This window comes from Arvicola amphibius, chromosome X, assembly GCF_903992535.2.
Source record: "Arvicola amphibius chromosome X, mArvAmp1.2, whole genome shotgun sequence".
NCBI classification, from domain to species: domain Eukaryota; kingdom Metazoa; phylum Chordata; class Mammalia; order Rodentia; family Cricetidae; genus Arvicola; species Arvicola amphibius.
Window position 1 is genome coordinate 40,009,953 of NC_052065.1, and position 15,890 is coordinate 40,025,842.

The window sequence follows — 15,890 nt, forward strand, 5'->3', positions numbered from 1 at the left end:
GTCTACAAGAGCTAGTTCCAGGACAGGCTCTTAAAAAAAAAAAAAGCTGCAGAGAAACCCTGTCTCAAAAAACCAAAAAAAAAAAAAATAGTATCAAAGATTAAGCAATTCTAGGGATATTCTTTATCAGTAATACATCCAATTCTGACTTTGAAGTAATTTTTTTTTTGTATGGGTACTAATGAAACTAGGTGTAGAAACCAAAAATGTTTTTTCTTTTTCCTAATATTTATAACATATTATTTAGATGTTAAACCTCCATATTTTTCAGTTAAACATCAGATTTTGTGAATATTTTGAGACAATGTCTTTCTGTTGTATTTCTTTGGCTGGTTTTGATTACATAATTTAAAATGACTTCAACATTTTTGGAGTCTTACTGACTCAGACTTCTGTATGTTTGAATTAAAGACATAAACCAGCATGCATGACTCACTTCTTTTGTAGCTATATGAACTAAACTGTATAATTATAAACATTACTTATATAAAATTTTCACACAATTGGTACTGAAATGAGTTTTATATTTGAAAATAACTCTTCCTTGATCAGTAACTTTTCTATTTGGAAAGATGAAAAATGCCCATCCCTCTCCCAGTATCCTAATGTATTTATGGTATTTTCTCATAGACGAGTTTACATTCTCAGATTTCTGTTTATTGAAAGTATGACTCTTCCATTGCTGATTCTTATGAGTTCATAATATAATGCAGTAATTTTCTAGCACTTACTTTTTGTGTCCCTTCTGATTATTGAGTCAGATAGGAATGACGTAGTAGAAAGGAGATGTAAAAATGTAGAAGTATTTAACCACATAGAAAAGAAAAGAAACACTTGAAAGTTGGTGAGGTTGGTTATGAAAGTGCTTGTGAATAAAAAGTTGTGCTGGGATCCACAGCATTATATAGTGGGAGTAGCTCGACAAAATCTCTAGGATGACTCACAGGAATCATGCATTCCATTGGAGGAATCCCACCTTACAAGGATTTGGGGTTACCAGCCTTTTGAATAGTCACTGTCATTTCTGTAAAACCCTTATGAAGCAATAGTACTCCTTATGGGACTTGCTCACAAAAAAAGGAGTATATCAATCAATTATTGGACATAAATCTCTAATGTACTACTATACTAGATGACTTTTCATTTGACTATATAATCTTGAATATATATCGGGTGCCTTGAATTCTAGAAAAGGTCCCAAATAAAAAAAAAATGTCACTCAGGAGTCAGCGGGAACAAAGCTGCCACTTGGCCTGTGGCTTGAAATACTAGGCTCTGAATTTTACACTACCACAGCTTTTCCCTTGATCTTACTTTAAATGTTATCTCTAGAGCTAAGAGATTCCCTTTAGTCATCTGGCATTTGACAGAAATACCAATGTGAATCAAGTACCATCCATTTTTCTCCTGCAGCTTACGTTGGTAGTCATGTCTACCATAAACGCTGTGTTCCCATCAACTGCAAGAGTAGAAGTACTTAAAGGAAACACAACACTGCTGTGTTTTCTTCCCTTTTTTCTACATTTATAAATTACAAACTTCTATATTAACTAATTGCATAAGTGTACGGAACACATGTGCTCCATTTACCCCCTCTTAGAAATCATAGCCCTTTCCTCTAGTTACCCCTTTCAGATATTCCTCAGGAGCATCACAGCCATGTCCCCTCTGAGACATAAGTCACCTCACAGGAACCAACCTTTCCAAACTTATCTGTAATTTTGTCCCTAAAAAATGCATAGCTGAATCGTGGTATTGTCAGAGAATTGCTATTTGTGTCTATGTGGGTATATAAATTGGAAACCTTGTGGAATGAGAGAGAACAGAGAGAGAGAACAGAGAGAGAGAGAGAGAGAGAGAGAGAGAGAGAGAGAGAGAGAGAGAGAGAGAGAGAGAGATCGATCACTGGAAGAGAGAATATTGAAAGATAATTTTTTTCCAGTTTATTTATTTTTTATTAAAAATTGCCATTTCCTCCCCTCCTCCTCCCCCTTCCCTCCCCTCCCCTCCACCCATACCCCCACTCCCTCCCTCTCCAGGCCAAAGAGCCATCAGGGTTCTCTACACTATGTTGAGTCCAAGGTCCTCCCAACTCCCTCCAGGTCCAGGAAGGTGAGCAACCAAACTGACAAGGCTCACACAGAGCCCGTCCATGAAGAATAAAGAGACATGAGAAGGAGATGTGTATGAGCTGATTTGTTAACCTTTAGACATCATTTTGTTTGCTATAAGCATCCAGAATGAATCCTGATGGAACACTGTGACTGCCACTTGGAGACCTCTGATAAGGCTGAGTAAAGATATTACATTATTGAAGGGTATGTGATCATGAAGACAAATGAAAAAAGTTTGATACCATGCTATTAAATATTGTGTAAACCAAGAAAAAACACAAATGTATAAATGTGTTGTATCAATTATAATAAACACCAGATATTTTTGGCTTGAGAATTATTAGGTCATATAATTTTGGTGAATATTGTGTAAATACAATTGACATTTGTCACTTCTTTAGTAGAATAATTAAAACACTAGATATTTCAAAGTTCTTCTTTCATTGTAAAGCCAAAATTATCTCAGGGCCTGTACCTTGAGGCCACTAGGACAAAGAAAAGCCTGGCTCAAGTTTGAAGGACAGTCTCAAAGCTACCAAGTGAGGGTGAAATAGCAAAATCTAGATAGATGCCCCTACAGCCAGAGGGAGGGTTTGGCCGTCTCTCATTGGCTGGAGGTACCCCTGCATCACTTCAGCCCCTATGATGTCACTTAACCTATATAAGCATACCCTCACAGTAATAAACTGAATTCCTGCTTTGACTTGATTTCCTAATGCGTCTGAATGTTTTACTTTGTGGGGTTGCTTTTATAATGGGTGGAGTGTGCAATCACCTTGCCCTAAGGAATAAGGCTAAAGAGGCCTGTCAACTGGCATCTGAACAGGGGCATGCCTGGTCTCAGGGATAAGTGGTTGGTCAAGGTGAGTGGGACCCCATAATTGGTAACACAATTTTACACAAAAATAACCCAGTGCTTAAGGCTCTCAGATATATGCTACTCTCCTGAGACCTTGGATTGTAAAGAGCACAATGTGATCCAGACATGGGAGGATATAATTACCCTGTTTCCCCTGAGTACCCACTGGGAATCATTTGTCATGGGACACATGGAATTCTGTCCAGAAAAAAAAGCAAAACACTTTAATATACCCCTACCATTGGGATTCTATCCAACTATTATAGCTTTTAAGGTATGTTTTCACCTCGCTGCTCTGCCTCCCCCAACAACGGTTAAGGAAAAGGCCAGAGACAAGGAGAAGTCTAAAGAATCTGAAAATAAACAACTGGCTAGAAGAGCAGGTGGGGGGGTGGGGAGGTGAGGGGGGAGGAGCAGGAAAAGGCCAAAATTGGGAGTGGTCTGAAGAATCCAAAGTAACCACCTAACCTAAAGCATAGGAGAAAAGGAGACAGCTGAGGAGGAAGATCACAAATAGGTGCAAATTACTGAGGAGTGTTCCCAGGGGGAAGGAATAAGGCCAGCAGAGGCAAATACAAGAGTGAAAGTAGATATTGTCTATGACAAAAGCCCCCTCTTATGCCCCAGCCACCCTGAAAAGAATAAAATGGAGAATGGAATGGGACAAATAAGGGAGCTCCATTCTTGCTAGGAGGAAATGAATATACCAGCCTCTGGGAGAAACTGCAAAGGTGGGACTCTCACATGGGGCACAGCCTCCTGGGGATCCTAACCCTACTTATGCCGAGGCTTGTAGGACTAAGGTTTACTGAAAACGCCTTCCCAGTCAATGTTATCCCCCGCTAATATTAGAATGATCCTCCTAGCCTGGTATTCTTGGGAATCTAAGGACCTGAAAGAATTGAGGAAGGCAGTGCCCAAAGATGGCACCAACTACCCTGGAGCCATGAACCTCCTTCAGGAGGTAGTTCTACCATCCTTGTGTCCCTAAGGACAGGTATTGATCTGGCTAAGGCTACCCTGGGGAGATCCCAATATGTTAACTGGACAGCCTTCTTTAAAGAGACCTGTTAAACTAGGGCAGAGTACAATAGAGCAGTAGAACCACCCCCCCAGTTCCCATCATTTATCCAATGCCAACTAGTATGAGGGAAGGCTTTTCCACTGTGGTCAAACAAGCTGCAACTGTGGCTCTATATTGGGACCAAGTTAGACAAGCAGTCCTGGAGACCTGGGCCAGAATAAAGAAGGGACCCACTGAATAACCTATATCTGGCATAATGCAAAAAACAGGGGAAATGCTTCTGGACGTTATTGTCCATGTGCAGATCAGCCTCAAGAGGAAATTGCCCCCAATAGGCTTAGAGACCAGTCTTCTAAGCTCCTAGTCTGGGAAGATATGAACCAAGACACTAGGATGACTTGTTCTGGCCCTAAGGAAGGGTTCATGAGTCAATGGGTTGTAGCATCACAGATGTGAAGATCCAATTACATACCACCTGAATCTTGTGGCGGTCCTTCAGGCCCAAACCCAAACTCTAGCCTCTTCTATTACTCAAGACCTGGCAGTGGGACAGCAATAGCAAACACCCAGGAAATGTTTCTTATGTTGTCAACTGAGACATTTTAAGAGTGAGTTCTCACAAAAAGGCAATAAGACACAGTTATGTCTCTGATGGTGGAGAGATTGGACACTTAAATCCCACACTAGCTCAGAACTGAGAGATAAATATTTATTTAGGGGAAATCTTACAAATCAGGATTCTATGCTTTAACGGGGATGGAAATGGGATCCAAACAATCCGAATGAGCAAACAGGAACCAAGCAGGGAGGAGAGAGAAGGGGCATACTCTGCAGAAGCGTACAGGGTATATAGTGTAAGAGGCGGTTAGTTGTAAATCTTCTGCAAACCTCCCCCTCTTGTTTAAATAAGGGAGTTCTAAACCCTAATATAAAATTATATACAATAAGAACAAAATACTTTTCTAACTTTCTTATGTCTTGTATAACAAATAACTGGCCAAGTCATGAGAGGAAAGTAACTACACTTACCTGATCTTCAACTCCATTGAAGATCCAATAAAGGGAAAAATGTTACCTGAGTGAGTAGGAAGTGCAATTAAACAACTTCCAAATCATGCAACAAATCACAGAGACGACTGGCTACCTGGACAATCACCCAAAGTCACATTTGAAACACTGAAGCAACCAACTTTGGCTAAGACCTAGAATAACTGACAGACTATTTTCAAAGGCAATTTTTTTTTCAAAACCATCTTACGGGGCTGGAGAGATTGCTCAGCGGTTAAGAGCATTTCCTGCTCTTCCAAAGATCCTGAGTTCAATTCCCAGCAACCACATGGTGGCTCACAACCATCTGTAATGAGGTTTGGTACCCTCTTCTGGCCTGCAGGCATGCACACAGACAGAATATTGCACACATAATAAATAAATAAATAAATAAATAAATAAATAAATAAATAAATAAATAACCATCTTACCCTGTCTTGGCAAGATTCGACAGTCCTGCTTATCCATTTCTGGATACTATGTATTTTGTCAGTGGTTGAGGTATGGGCAGTTCCTTGCCTAAAGGCCAGTTTTGCCAAGAATATAAGCTCCAAGAATGTCTTCGGTGCTCAACATTATCTTGGGAATAGATCAGTGCTTCTTGGAGCAATTGTGTCTCACTTCAACAGAACTCTAAGTTATTTAAATGCCATTTTCCACATCTCTTTGAAGTGGTTGAAGATTATCTATACAGAATATAATTTCTATGTATCTAAAGAAGCTGATTAGTCTAACTATAAGTATGACAAACATAGATGACTATAATTCTTAATACCTATATAACTTAAAGACAATAAACAACTGTGCAATAAATGAGGACAATGACCTCCAAATGTAAACAATGTATAAGCATCTTGATCAGAGGTAGAAATCTACACTGCAATATAAGTATATATCAATATATAAAAATGTTTTAAATAGAGGTAGAAGCATGCATGCATACAATATTCAATATAATTTAACTTTGTACCCATATACAAGAATCTATACCAATGTGATTGTCTATAAATAATAACTCACAAACCAATCTATTATCCCAGACAGTTCCCCCCCCCTTGTTTTTACAAAAAGATCCCTGAGCTTATAAAATTTCCCCCAACCCTCAATCATATACCAATTATTATCAACTCTTAAATGATGTCCCTAACCCTGAGGACAAACTTTGCTGGGAGAGGGTACATCGTCTTTTAGAATTACTTCCAGCTGTCATGGGAGTCACCTTCATTGCATGGGATCCCGTGAAAGTAAGATAATAGTTAAGTTTCAAAGTTAATGTCTGATATGATTGCAAATAGTATTTTGTGGAGGTCTGGCCAGAACGTTGTAAAAGATGTGCACCATTTCAGCTAACCAAACTGGAACCATTTTGTGCAGCTGGTACCCAAAACAGGTCTTGTAGTAGCACTATCAATATCATGATGTCATATCAACCAGGTGGAGTTGTTGTTGTGGGGCTCCATCTTCTTCCTGGAAACTTCAACGATTGCTGCAGGAAAATTCATTGTTCATTGTGGAAAACTTAAGCATTATTTATATAGACATATACATACACATATATATTCAATGAAGGGTATGATAAAGACAAAAATAGATATGAGGAAAGGTAATTTTTTTTAAAAAAAATTCTTTTTTCTTTCTGTCCCATATCATGGCTCCTGACATGAGAAACTCTGGGCTTTTCTCTTAACAAAAGACTTGAATGAGAGAGGGGCTGAGACAGTGTCCAACTCCAAAACCAGCTCTCTCTATGTATAAACGTATATTCTCAACATTTATACTTATGGAATATATTCAGTTTTCTTCATGATCCTTATTGGGTAGTTATTATTCCAACTGTCAGTATTCAAATATCCAGGGTCTCTTGAATTTTTTGAAGATGAATATTTTCCTACAAAGACAAGAACAAAACTCTACCCTCATCCTATATGAATTTCTTACCACATGTATGGTTATCATCATTGTGGATAAGCTGTCATTTCTCCTTTCCAAGAGGTTTATCTTCTTCAAACAAAACCTTTATTAATTTTGATAGTATCCATAATTTTTCTTCTCCTGTGAAAACATAGGCAAAACCCCTTCCCCACCGCATCATATCTCCTGGCTTCCACTGTGAGGTCAGCACATCCTTGAAGTAAACCACTTGATTTAATTTTGGAGACTTTTCCATTATCCAATGTCTTTCTGCTGCTGCTGTCCCTGTCTCATTAGCGTTAAGAAAAATTCAAGGTTAAAAAAGCACTATGCAATCTATTTCTGGTGGCATTTTCCATTCCTTTCTGTTTGTTTAACATATCCTTTATAGTTCAATTTGATCTTTCTATAACTGCTTGACCTGAATGATTGTGTGATATACCTGTTACATGCTTAATATTATAATAAGCAAAAAACTGTTTCATTTTCCTAGTACCTTGGATATGGAGTCAATTTTGCCTATCATAGTATCCACTTGTTTAGATAACCTCTGATTTTCGATTATATTAATCCTGTCAACTTCTGATTTTCGATTATATTAATCCTGTCAACTAGTGCCATATTCTTCCTTAATGATAGAATACGGAGTTGAAAACTGAAACCTAGTAACCAATAAATTGAGGTATTCACATAGTCATATAAGCTTCCCATAATGCCATCCATAGCAATGGCAAAAAAGGAAGTAAATGTAGCAATTGAAATGAAATCTGTGATTATTATAAACCTGTTACCTGATTATGTGATTTGGTTAACAGCAATTTATCATCCAGAAGATGGCCATGTTTTAAAGTTGTGACTAGAAGCAATGCAACCATGTCTGGGACTGGCCCTGTGCTGTTATAGTTTCTACCTTGGTACTTGTTTAAAAAAAAATAGGAAATATGAGCTGCTCAACAAAGTAAATGTAATTAAATTAATTTCATACATGGAGCAAGAAAACCCAGTGTCCATGCACAGAGAACAGAAACCCAGAGGCTGCAGACTCTGTCACACAACAAAGACTCTCCCAGGGGGGATTGCAGCAGTTGGTAAACAACACTTCTACTTGCACTCCACCTGCCTCACTGCAGACTCCGTTTTGACGGGGATTTTATTTTTTTAAAAAAACTACTCAGGCAAAAGAAAATCTGTCCAGGCTGTGGAAGGATTAAGTCCACAGCCTGGAGGATGTGTAGTTTAAACCAATGTGGCTCCAAGTGATGGTGGAGAGTTCAGACACTTAAAAGAAATCCCACACTAGCTCAGAACTGAGAGATAGTTTTTTATTTAGGGGGAAAACTTACAAATCAGGATTCTTTGCTTGAACAGTGGATGGAGATGCGATCCAAACAATCCAAATGAGCAAATGGGAACCAGGGAGAAGGAGAGAAGGGGCAGACTCCACAGCAGCATCCAAGTATATAGTGTAAAAGGCCATGTCCCAGTAGGTGGGTAATTACTAGCTGCAAACCTTCCTGGAGCATGTTTCTCTACCTGCGATGCCACACGGGGTACCATTGGGGCTCAGAATGCCACTCCAAATTTGATATAAAAGGGAAAACCATTGCAAATCAACCTTTAAACTAGATAGGGGGTGCTTTCCAGCCTTAACCAAAGGAAGGGAAGATGACCCTTCAGTTAACTGAACCATTCCAATGAGGGGTTCTGACCCAGTGTGACTATGATATTTGGGGGGCAACAATTCTAATGCTTGATAGATACAGGAGCTGACATAAAGTACAGTCCTCATAAAGGAAAAAGTCACAACCAGCTGGAATCTCATAACTGGTCCACTAATCATGGGAGAAGGTCTATGTCCCAAGAAATGGCCAGCCCCATAACTTGGGTGGACCCTGATGGAGATAAAGGAAATTTCAGGCCTCTGTTTCTCCTGGGGTTGTCTGCAAATCTCCTGGGACAAGATGTGTTAGGAAAAATGGATGCCATTATTGCCACTGACCATTTAGACTTTTATGATAATACACTGAGCAAGGTGTTATCAGACATACCCCCAATACCTGGATTCACCCCAAAAGGCAGAGGCCACTGCCCCCAGAGTTCCCCTCATTAGGTATGTACCTTGTAAGCCAGTATGAGTGGAGGAGTGGCCATTAACTGAACTTAAATTTAAGATTCTCAAAGAAATCACCAGAAATCTGCTTAAAGGAGGACATATAAGGCCCTTGATAAGTCCCTGGAACAGCCCTGTGTTTGTGATACATAAGCCTGATGGGACCTAGAGAATTTACAGGACCTACGAGCAATTAGTGCCTGTATGGAACTAGTAGGGGCCCCTTTAAAGGGATTACCTTGGGTCTCAGCAATCCCCTCCCAGTTTTACCTCACTGTAATAGATCTAAAAGATTGCTCCTTCTCAATTCTTCTTCTTGAGGACGATTGCAAAAAATTTACCTTTTCCATTTCCACAGTTAACCCCTTTCGAATGGACTGTTCTACAGAGATTAGCAAATAGTCTGCCTTTTGCCAGCAATATTTGTATAGTATCCTTTTTTCTTATTTTGACAAAGATAATACTCTCCTATATAATTATATGGATGATCTAATCATTGAGCATAGGAAGGAATCAAGACTAGCTCTCTGGAAACTACTATTGCTGATATCCTCCAATAATATGGGTTTAAATAGCCCCAAGAAAATACAAAAGGTACCCCCCTTTTCATATACTGGGATCCCAGTTAACACTCACTCAAGCCAAAGTGAAAGGATGCCGAATAATTCTGCTTGAGGCTCTTGCTTTATCAACATTACAAAACATACTGGGAGAAATGAACTGGGTAAGACCCTGGTTGACTGTAGAGACTGGGAGCCTAGATGTGTTATATGATATCCTAAAAGCAGGACAACCTTATGGTATCATTTCCTTACCCTCTGATGGCCATCAGGCACTCACTGAATTTGCCAATGAGCTCCATCAGGCTTCTTTGGTGAGATATTATCCTAACATTCCAATCCAAGCCTTGTTGACTGAGGTTTCTGTCCCAACAGTCCTGCAGTCATTCACTTCCAAAGAAATACAGAGGTCTACAATAATTATAAACTAATGGGCCTAGTATCTCAGGCTTCTTATTAACTCTTATAACTTATATTAGCCCATAATTTTTGTATGTGTTAGCCATGTGGTTTGATACTATTTTCGGTAAGGCAGTCATGTCTTGCTTCCTCTGAGGCTAAGACATGATAGCAGACTGAAACTTCCCTCTTACCAGAATTCTCATTGCCCTGCCTCTACTTCTTGTCTGGTTGCCCCACCTATACTTCCTGCCTGGCTACTGGCCAATCAGTGTTTTATTAAAAATAATACAAGTGACAGGGTAAAAGACTTTTGTCCCACAGCACTCCCCCTTTAAAAAAACAGGAACTCTGAATCTAATATTTTTTATTTAGCTTTTCTCCTGACCATTATCCATATCAACTTGTAACAAATATTCTAAACTGAAGAAAATATTCATAGTCCATTTTTTTGGGAGTGTGGGCATAGTTTTCCAGGCTACTTCCTGCTGACTGGAAGTGCTGGTAATCTTACAGGGACATAAGGAAAATTTAGAATTTTCATCCGGTCCTTACTGGAGTATCCTGTGAGGCTTGATCATCTCAGAGAACTCAAATATCTGGGCCATCTGCTCTTATCAGAGATTTTTCAGGGGGTTCTTCCTTGATCAACCTGATTTTTCTTAATCTGGAATGAATTCACAGACTCTCATTTCCTGTGAAACTTCTTCTCCAAAGTAACATACATTTTGTCTTTAAATTTTGAAGTCAAGACATTTTCAAAATCTATATGTTGGATTAATCCAGAAGCATTTGTAAACAAATGTCTTCTGGCAGCTTTTACTCCTTCCTCAGTCATCAAACAACTCAAAGAGTACATAATAACATACAGTATCCAAACTCTCTGTGTATTTTTCATCTTTACATGGTTTTATTTTAACCTCTATTTCTTTTATTTTTATTTTTAATTTTTGGCATTTTGAGACAGAGTAATTTTTGAGTATCTTAGGCAGTCCTGAAACTCCCTCTGTATAACATGCTGTCCTTGAACTCACAGAGATCTGCCTACCTCTGCCTCCCAAATCCTGGGATTAATGTTGTGGACCACCACATCTTGAACTCACAGAGATCTCTCTGCCTCTGATTCCCAAGTACTGGAATTAAAGATGTGTGCTACTACAATTTGAACTCACAGAGGTCTGCCTGCTTCTTTCTCCCAAGTTCTGGGATTAAAGGTGTATGCCACCACACCCAACTACACTCTTTCTTTTTTTATTTTAAGGACTTTATTCTTTTTTTCTCCCAGCCTACATATTTTTTAGCACACTGTAAACCATTTAGAGGTTTTCTTTGTATTTGAATCTCTCTTTTCTGTATATTTCTCTTTTCTGACCTCCTGAGATTTTAATTTGCTAGTGATATGGCTAGGATTAGAGACATGACTTTGACGACCGGATCCACCACATTTCTTAGCTTTTCTGACTTTCTAGCCTCATGGCAGAGGTACTGGCCAGAGCCATGTTTATTGCCCCAATTTCATGGCATTGTAAACTCCCTGCCCCCACTAAAATGCATGGAGTTAGCTTTTCATCAACAGCATTTAAGCGTTTCATGGCAGAACCTCTTAAAATAGCTGCAAGGTTTTGCAGCTAAAGCTGAGTCAGGAAGCCTCTCTTAAATGAGAGCATTTGCCTCTAGCAAGCAGAGCCCACCTGAGAAAGTGCTGCTATCAACACGCCATGCTTAACTCTATTATTTTATGTCTAAAATTACTTCCCAAGCACTCTCAGGCTTTATGTAGATGCAGTTGTTCACACATTGGGCACCATTTTTTAACAGAAGGTTTCTGTCCTACCCAGTCCTGCAGTTGTTTAATCCCAAAGAATTAACAGAGGTCTATATTAATTATAAAATGATTGGCCTAGTATCTCAGGCTTCTTATTAACTCTTATAACTTAAATTAGCCCATAATTTTTGTTTGTGTTAGCCACATGGTTTGATACCTTTTTTGTCAAGGCAGTCACATCTTGCTTCCTCTGAGGCTGAGTCATGATAACAGACTGAAACTTCCCTCTTACCAGAATTCTCATTGCCCCATGTCTACTTCCTGCCTGATTGATTGTCCCACCTATACTTCCTGCATCTCTACTGGCCAATCAATGTTTTATTAAAAATAATAAAAGTGAAAGGATAAAAGACCATTGTCCCACAACAAAAGCATGATATAATTAGGAAAAAAACAGACTTGGCTGCCATCGTTCAGCAGTCACAACCACTATAATGGATACACCCCTCAGGATATACTCTCTAGTCAATCAAATAGCTGATATGATCATAAAAGTCTGGGACACATTCCTCTAACACTGTGGAAAAGATCCCTCTAAATTAATAATTCCATTCAAAATTAAAGATGTAAAATGGTTGGCCAGAACATTGTTCTCAATTAAGACTCTCCTAGAGGGATTTCTGGGACCTTGAACACCCACTTTGCGGAGTCCCAGTTAGTGCAGCCACATGAAGAACTACACTAGAGAGTTCCCTTAGTCTTTGTTTCTAGGCCCCTGCTCTAAAGCATTCCCTGTTTGTTCAGAATGGCAGGAAAATTGGGGCCGCCTTTTGTAGTTTTCTTCCAGGTAGGACAAAGACAAAGATTACCAAAATTATCCCCTTGTGGGAGAATCTGCTCAATATAAGTAAATGATTTCTTGCATTAATTGCCACACATGAGTTCCCAGAAACCCTGTAACCTCTATTCAGACAGCTCTTATATGGGTGAACCTGCTGCCCACACTTACCCTATGCGTATATCAGATTAGAAGATAATCTTATTTCCACCTTGATGATATACTTGGATCACTCTTAGAGGTAAAACAAACCCTATGTGTATTCAGTATCTCAGAGGACACCAACTTCCCTGGCCTCATTTCCCCAAGGGCATGCTGCTGTACATGCTATAGTTTTATGGGCCTCTCTCATAGAGTTCTCAACTCTGCCCATACAAAATGCTACCCAAATGCATGACTTAACTCATGTTAACTGGAGAGGACTCAAATACCTATACCCCCAGATCCCCATACCAGAATTAAAGAGGATTATTCATACAAATAAGACTTGCCAACCATTTTTCCATACCTTCCCCCCTTTACAAGGGCTGGAGAGGGGTGAACTCAAAGAGGGTTAGGACCCAATATCATCTGGCCAAACATGTAACATGTTACCCTCTGTTTCGCAAATTAAAATATATGTTTTCACCATAAACATGCACTCTAAGACATGTTAGTTTACTGCCCATTCAGGAGAAAAGGCCAGCCTTGCCAAAAGACGTCTTACAATATTTTGCTATGATAGGACTACCACAACAGGTCAAGATTGACAACGATCCCTGTTTTATAAGTAAAACATTAAATAACTCTTCCAGAGATGAAATATATCCAGTACCACTGGGATCCCATACAACCCTCAGGACAGGAAATTATCAAAAGATATCCCCATATCTCAAAGAGGGTCTTATAAGCAAAAGGGGGAGAAGACTCCCCATCTACAACTGCAAAAAGGTGTTATTAACCATCAACATTTTAAATTTTCAAAAATTAGATTAACAATATAGATTCCAGAAACATTGGGGATCCCTACCAATGAGGTCCTGCCTAAAGGTTAGGTGGAAGGATCCTCTCACTAACCAATGGAGGGGCCCAGATTATTTGTTGTCACGGGGCTAAGGATATGGATATGGCTTCACAAACAGAGGGGAAATGCCTATATGGCTACCCGTTCTGAACTTAAAATTTCTCCCCTCCCCTCAGGACAATGGGAAAGACAAAGACAATCAATAAAGAAAGAAAGAAATTATGATGGACACCTTTATATTCAAAACACAAGAAAAGAAAAAATCCGTATTGCCCAAGGGGAGACTTACCTTTGAGGAAAGTGTTACCTGTTTATCTATTTAGATGGCCCTCCTGGTGGTAATCATATTAATTCTTCTCACAGGGATCGAGGTCTAGGCAGTAAGCCCCCACCAATCACAGAAGGTGATGTGATGTGGATCTTGTTGAGCACTGGCAATGGAGGGATCCTTAGGAGACATGCCCTCTTCCTGGCTGGTGAAATAAACAAAAAACCTGGTACATTTTGGATGTTTCAATATGAGGCATGATTTCATCTAGGTCCTGAGGAAGCTAACAATGGATATGGCTTCTTTAAGAGTATCTGCCACAGGTGAACCAATCTCCTGGGATCTTAAAAACTCTATACCTATAGCTGTGGAGTCTGCATAGGACCCAACTAGCTGTCTGCATATGAAAGACATTTGTCTAGCCTGGTCTATTTGAATGGCTCCTGGCAGTGGTATCAGTATCTATCCTGGTACACAAGCTAGCTTTTTGGAGCCCATTCCCTATGGTGGGATTCTTTGCTCAGCCTTGATGCAGGGGGAGGAAGTTTTGTTCTGCCTCAACGTGATACGCTAGGCTTTGTTGACTCCCCATGGAAGACCTTACCTTTTTTGAAGGAGTGGATAAGGGGGTAGGTTAGGGGGAGTTGAGTAAGTTGGAAGGAAGCATAGGAGGAAGTACTGCAGTTGGCATGTAAAATGAATAAAAAAAATGTCTCTGCCATTCAACAGAGAACTTAGACAGCATTTTTTCAGGATAAATAGAAATAAAAAGCTAGGTGAAAATGCTTTCTGCAGTGCAAGCACTAACATCCTAGAGGTAGGGAATTGAATGAATGAAGTATCTAGATTGTTATAGCTGTGGTTTTCCTTAGTTGTTGGAGAAAGTAAATTAGGTGCAAAACTTTGAACTCACCAAGATAGGATATATAATAGAGTATTTTATTTGAAGCTGCCAAATAAAAAAGGACTGGAAATTGTGAATGTGATCCTTATTTGACATTTGTTTTTTGTCTATTGTTAACTATGTTAAAATTAACTTTAACTATATTAAAGTTAAAAATTTTTCTGTTAGACAAAAAGGGGGAAATGTTTGGAATCCTTTTTTAACTAGGCAAATTTGTTAGATTTTTTTGTGCTGCAGAATATAATGTTAATTGTGTAAATGTATGTTACTTTTTCTTATGCTGCTTTTGTTTAATTATGTAAAGATGCATTGCATTTGTTTCATCTCACCTCCCTAAAACACATGATAGGTCTAATAAAGAGCTAGTGTTTATAGCCAGGCAGGAGAAGGAAAAGCTGGAGCTAGTAGGAAAAGAGATTAAATAGAAGGACAAACCTAAATTTGAAAGAAGAAGGAAGGTACAATAAAGAAGAATGAGGAGAAACTAAAGGGCGTGTCCTGGCCAAGAAGCCAATCAAACACCAGCCAACAAGATACAGAGAAGCAGTTAAACTAAGCTATATTGAAGAAGTTACCAAGCCCTGAAAAATTGTTCACATGATCTTGATTTAATTTTGGTATGTGTAGAAGGAGCGGCGGGGCTGCATCCCGCCACCCAGCTAGCTTTATCCAAAATAATTACACGGAAACTGTATTCTTTTAAAACACTGCCTGGCCCATAGTTTCAGCTTCTTATTGGCTAATTCTCACATCTTCCTTTAACCCATATTTAGTAATCTGTGTAGCACCACAAGGTGTGGCTTACCAGGAGAGATCTTAACCTGCATCCATCTTGGAGAGGAGAAGCATGGCGACTCACTATGGTGACTGCCTGAAGTGTCTCCCCCCTGCCTTCTATACCCAGCATTCTGTTCTGTTTACTTACCTCTCCGCCTACCTAATTTTTCTGCCTCTTAAAGGGCCAAGGCAGTTTCTTATTAATTAAACCAATGAAAGTAACATAGACAGATAACTCTTCTCCATCAGGGATGTGGTAACTATCCAGAAAACTGTTCTTTTTTTTTTAACATTTTCAATTTTGTGGAGTA

The 15,890-nt window shown here is 39.2% G+C and overlaps 1 pseudogene; it reads left to right on the forward strand.

The window, feature by feature from the left end:
- Window positions 1-3,826: 3,826 nt before the first annotated feature.
- The window catches only part of LOC121677020, a 29,643-nt pseudogene continuing 17,579 nt past the window's right edge, over window positions 3,827-15,890 (forward strand).